Here is a 5,801-nt window from a genome sequence, read left to right as displayed (position 1 = left end):
TACTGGGTTTCTATTTCAAACATTACACGTCATGTTTTACCTTTATAAAGCTAGCTTCTGCTCTGGTAATGCATAATGGTGCATTCACGCAAGAAAAAAAATCTCCATTGAGATTTAAACATTAGATGTAGTTTAATCAGTCCAGTTCTTTCTATAGTCTACTTTGACTAATGATGGGAACGTTGACGTTAATACCGAATCAAACGCCAAGAGCGAGAAAGTCATTTTTTATTCTGAGGTACAATAGATGAGATGATGCTGAAATGATGCGGAGATAAAGATGAAAAAAGCTGGAATTATTTTAATCTGATCTGAAATTTGGTGATTCCTCCTTCGTTACAAGTCCCAGCCACACCAACAGCAGCTTTCTGAAAGTGCTGCATGTTAATGTGCTGTGTGTGTGTGTGTGTGTGTGTGTGTGTGTGTGTGTGTGTGTGTGTGTGTGTGTGTGTGTGTGTGTGTGTGTGTGTGTGTGTGTGTGTGTGCGTGTGTGTGTGTGTGTGTGTGTGTGTGCGAGCCTGTAGCTCTGTGTGTGTTGGTGGTGTTTTGACAACAGCTGATTATCGGTGACCATGGAGGCTGTGTCACATAGCCTTGAGCTTATCACTCCAATGAATAACTACAGTTTGTGTGATTCTGAGACGCTCTCGCTGTGCCCTGGGGAGTCTCTCCTCTCAAATGAAACAAATAGTCTCCAGCAACATTTGTTGGAAAACAACCCCCCCAACATACTGAGCTGCATTCACATCCACTGATGGACTTTTTGCCAGCTAAAGATTTCAAGTGGTGCTTTGTTTGAACGTCGCTGCCAAGCAGGGAGAATTTTCAGTAGTAGATCTTAAAAGTGCTGGAAAATCAGCAGGACAGTTCAATGGTCATTGTTTCACACGGGGTGGTGTGACGAGGGGCTGCAAATTGTTTTTCCCTCTGGTTGATGCCAGCTTTGCACTAAAGGCTACTACTATTATAGAGGGTGGAGGAATGTGAAGCATTTTATTATTTTCTGCCAGCCTCTGTGGGAACCAGAGCTCTCTGGCTGTTTCGGGGGTGGCATTTATTGAGGCCGCGCTCTAAACACAGGCCTGACCCGCTGATTAGGGAGCTAGGATGCATTCATTGTGCACTTTCGGGTGTGGGAGAGTAAACGGAGGGAGGGAACGGGGAGGAAGGGAGGGGGTTACGATCAGGTTACCATGACCGTGTACACACTGAGCTGAATGTGGTATTCTCTGACTCGCTCCCAGTATCACCTATCACCCAGTTCTGGACGCCACATAAATAGATTCCTTGTGCATGAATATTAGTTACGGTGAGTCATAGTTTCATAGCCAGTGTTACAACAAAACTCAGATGTGAGCTGTTTGTTGTTCCTAAACAGGGAAGTGATTGTTGTCTCTCCTGGCTCGAGTTCAATTACAGTACGTGTTTTTAAACTTCACAGAAAATCTGAATAAATCGTACAAATGTGGAAGCTTAGTTTTCTTGCACGTAGAAATGCAAAAACTCCAAGTTATTCACACGAGCAGCTGTCCAGTCAGTGTAAGATTTTTAACCCTTTGTTGCACAATGGTCACTACAGTGGACAGGTATTCAAAATTGTTATTTATTTATTTTTTGCTATTAAGCACAGTTGTTGAAGACTTTATTGCATTTGAGCTCCTTCATTTGGACTTCAGTAAGTCAAGCCAACATATTTCATGTTCAGAATGCACGCTGTCCACTGAGATGGACATGTAATAAATTATTTGTAAATTAACAAAATATTGCAAACAATATTTGCTGAAATTTGTTTCATTCACACCTAAATATGAATGAAAAAAAGTTTTACAAAATCTTGGTTGAAGATTTCATAATTCATGCATCTAAGGGTTAATGATCTTTAGTTTTGGAGGAAGTTGCATGCCACACATCTTTAAGAAGATTTTGTCCTAGGTGCAGCAAATGAGCCAAGCTGCTATTGTAACAGTAAATTCAAAGGAAAATTCTCTCAAAAGTAAATCATTAGCAGAGCCGATTGTTTGAGACCCGGCAGCCTATCTGAAGATTAAAAAGCTGTTTATTTTGACTAAAGTAGGAGATGAAGCTGACTTCGATCTCCAGAGTATAATTCTGTTTGTTGTTTTACTCTTGCTACACCGTCACTATTTGCTTTGTACTCATTAACGTTAACAACTGTGTGCCCCTATTTAAATCCAATCTTGACTCTGTGGTGTGTAAACCCACAACATCCTGACACTTCAACTGGGGGAAAAGACACTTTGCCTTGTTTTTGAATTTTATTTTGTTGTATTCCACTCTGAGTTTTACCTAGTCTTTAATCAAAGTGGCTTATTGGTTTGGATCCCAATCTGTCCGACTGGTTGGCTGGATACGGGAGTTGAGCTTGTAGAGAGCGTGGTCTCCCAGATGCGGAAGTGATAGCGTCGGTGAAACGCCAGCTCACGGTTTAATCTAGGATTCCCTGAGCGTTTGAGCGTCAATGAAGTGACACGGAAATGCTGGGTTTTCCAGAAGTAAGTAAGAACACTTACTGTGAGCTGAGAGTTCGTAAGATGGATCGGTTGCTTGGAAACTCTGATCATAGATCCGAAGAAACGATGACTGAGTGGTGAGCTGGGGAGGCGACTTCCGTATATAGTCGCGGTTCGTGACGTAGGTGCGACGTGGAGGGAATCCCCGCGAGGGCCATGCTGGGAGTTGTGGTCCATGGTGGAGGTCGGCTAGCTGGGAGAGGCTGGTTTGGGGACTTGGGTTCTGACAGGACCCCCCCGTCCAGGGACGGCTCCTAAAGTCCCAGGGCGGCCCCGGCGGTCCCAGAAGTCAAAGATAAGGGTAGGGTCCAGGATGGAGCGGGCCGGTTCCCAGGAGCGTTCCTCGGGGCCGTAGTCCGCCCAGTCCACGAGGTACTGCCATCCCCGACCCCTGCGACGGGCGTCCAGGATGCGTTGGACGGTGTAGATGGGCTCACCGTCGAGGAAGCGGGCAGGCGGAGGTGCCGGAGCTGGAGGTGGAAGCAGGGAGGATTCTACAAAGGGCTTGAGTCAGGAGATGTGGAAGGTGGGATGAACGCGGAGAGTCGCTGGCAACCGCAGCCAGTATGAGACTGGGTTGATGACCTTCTGTATTGTGTAAGGCCCGAGGAACCGGGGAGTGAGCTTCTTGGATCCAGCACGGAAGCGGAGGTCCGCGGTGGACACCCAGACCTTATCCCCAGGGACATAGGAGGGACCAGGACAGTGTCGGCGGAGATGTTGGCGAGCGTAATGGGCGTTAGCTCGGATGATGGAAGCTCGTGCTTTGATCCAGGCGTTCTTGTAGCGCCTCACTAGGGATTGCGCGGCAGGTACAGCAACTTCGGGCTCCTGGTGGGCGAAGACCGGGGGCTGGTAGCCGTAGCAGCCCTCGAAAGGGGACATATGAGTTGTTGAAGAGGTGTGAAGATTGTGGGACAGCTCTGCCCAGAGGAGGTATTTAGGCCATTGTGACCGAGACAAAGCACCATCTGGACCATCTGGAGTGAATGGGTTCGGTCTTGGACAGGATAGGGCTGGAGAGGTCTGCCATCCACCGAGGTCACCGGAACAACACGTTCCAGGGGAGTCAGGGGGATCCGTAGGCATTTAGCCAGATCCACGTCCATGAAGTTGTCGGCGGCCCCCGAGTCCACCAGAGCATGTACCTGATGTGAGGTCTCGTTGTGAAAGAGGGTGACAGGAAGGATGAGTTGGTGGGAAGAGATAGGGGCAGAGGGTGACCCGGGCTGAGCTACCCCAGTCCTCAGTGGGTTCCTCTGTTTCCCGGCCGTAATGGGCAGTCCAGGTGCCGGTGGTCGGGAGAGCCAAAATAGGCACAGAGACCCTCACGCCACCGTCGCTGTCTCTCCTCCGGGGGAAGGTGGCCTAGCTGCATAGTCTCCTCAGTCGAAGTGTGTCCGGAAGCTGGCGTTGGTGAACGAGAAAGAGGTCCGGGAGCTCTGAGTGGGCGAGTGGAGGGCCTGGGTCGAACCGGAACCTGCTGGTCGATGCGCAGCGCCAGGTCGGCAACCTCATCCAGGGTCTGGGGCAGTTCTTTTCCCGCCATCTCGTCTCGGATGTAGGGCGCCAACCCCTCCAAGAAGACAGCTCGAAGAGCAGAGTCATCCCACTGTAGTTTGGCCGCGATGGCGCATAACTCTGACGCATAGGCGCACACCGAGCGTTCCCGTTGGCGGAGCTTTAAGAGACGTGCTTCAGCCCCCACTTCGCTACTGGGTGGAACGAAGGTCTTCCTGAGGGCGGCCACAAAAGCAGCATAGTCATTGCAGGCAGGCGATTTAGAATTATAAAGAGCAGCGGCCCACTCCTGAGCGCGTCCAGAAAGCAGGGAGGTGAGGTGCGCAACCAGAGAGCGGGCAGTGGGGAAGCGTCCTGGTTGGCACTCGAATTGCATATCGAGGGAGGCGAGCAGACCATCTGGGCTCCCAACCTCTCCATTCCACCTCTCCGGTAGGCTGAACTGCGGCTCCTCCTTAGGTGAAGCGAGGGCTTGCTGCTGGAGAGCATTGAGGGATGTGGTCAATTCAAGGGTGAGGTTGGTCAGGGAGTTCACCTTGGTGTTGAGCCGATCGACCAAGGCGTAGAGCTGAACAATCTCATTCTTCATTTGCTCAAACTCCGCTGGGTTAACGGTCTCAGTCATCCTGTCAGACTGGTCGGCTGGATACAGGATTTGAGCTTGAAGAGAGCGTGGTCTCACAGACGCGGAAGTGATAGCGTCGGTGAAACGCCGGCTCACGGTTTAATCTAGGAATACCCGAGTGTTCGAGCGTCAATGAAGTGACACGGAAATGCTGGGTTTTCCAGAAGTAAGTAAGAACACTTACTGTGAGCTGAGAGTTTGTAAGATGGATCGGCTGCTTGGAAACTCTGATCATAGATCCGAAGAAACGATGACTGAGTGGTGAGCTGGGGAGGCGACTTCCGTATATAGTTGCGGTTCGTGACGTAGTTGCGATGTGGAGGGAATCCCCGCGAGGGGCATGCTGGGAGTTGTGGTCCATGGTGGAGGTCGGCTAGCTGGGAGAGGCAGGTTTGGGGACTTGGGTTCTGACACAATCACAGTCCAGTAAGATACGGGCTTTACTGGTTAGGGTGCAGGCAATGGATGCTTAAATATGAGAATATGGGAAATGCGCCCCCTCCCTAAAGATACATTTTTGCCCTTTTGCTGTAAAAGTTATAAATAATTAATAATAATAATAATAATAATAATAATAATAATAATAATAATAATAATAATAATAATGATAATAATAATAATAATAATAATAATAATAATAATAATAATGGATTTTATTTATAAAGTTGTTCTAGGCACTCAAGAAATTCACACGTTCGCACACTGCTGGTGATGGTCTAACCCCTTCTTTCCACCGGAGCCGTCAGCAGCACGTTACTGCAGCAGCACATCATAGCTGCTGATAGGAACCGCTGTGGTCAACAGAACCTTTTCCACCGGAGCTGTCAGCAGCGCGAGTCAGCCGCGTCTCAGGAGCAGCATGTTGCGGCCCTTACGCGCCGGTTTTATTTTCTACGAGCAACGCCTCTGAAACGGGTCAAGTTCGACATTTTTGGGGAAGGAAAGACAGGAAATCGGACGAGGAAACGGAGCGAAGCTCCCGAGATTTTCAGAATAAAGAAACGTACTGCCTTCCGGTTGCTTTACTTAAAAAAAAAAGTTACTAACTGTGCAGCCCTGTGAGAAGTTATCGCCTAGCTAGTGGTCTCCTTTGTTTTTCAGGTCCGTATTGGCAATTATAAAAC

Source organism: Nothobranchius furzeri, chromosome 7 (genome assembly GCF_043380555.1).
Source record: "Nothobranchius furzeri strain GRZ-AD chromosome 7, NfurGRZ-RIMD1, whole genome shotgun sequence".
Taxonomy (NCBI): domain Eukaryota; kingdom Metazoa; phylum Chordata; class Actinopteri; order Cyprinodontiformes; family Nothobranchiidae; genus Nothobranchius; species Nothobranchius furzeri.
This window is presented reverse-complemented; position numbering follows the sequence as displayed.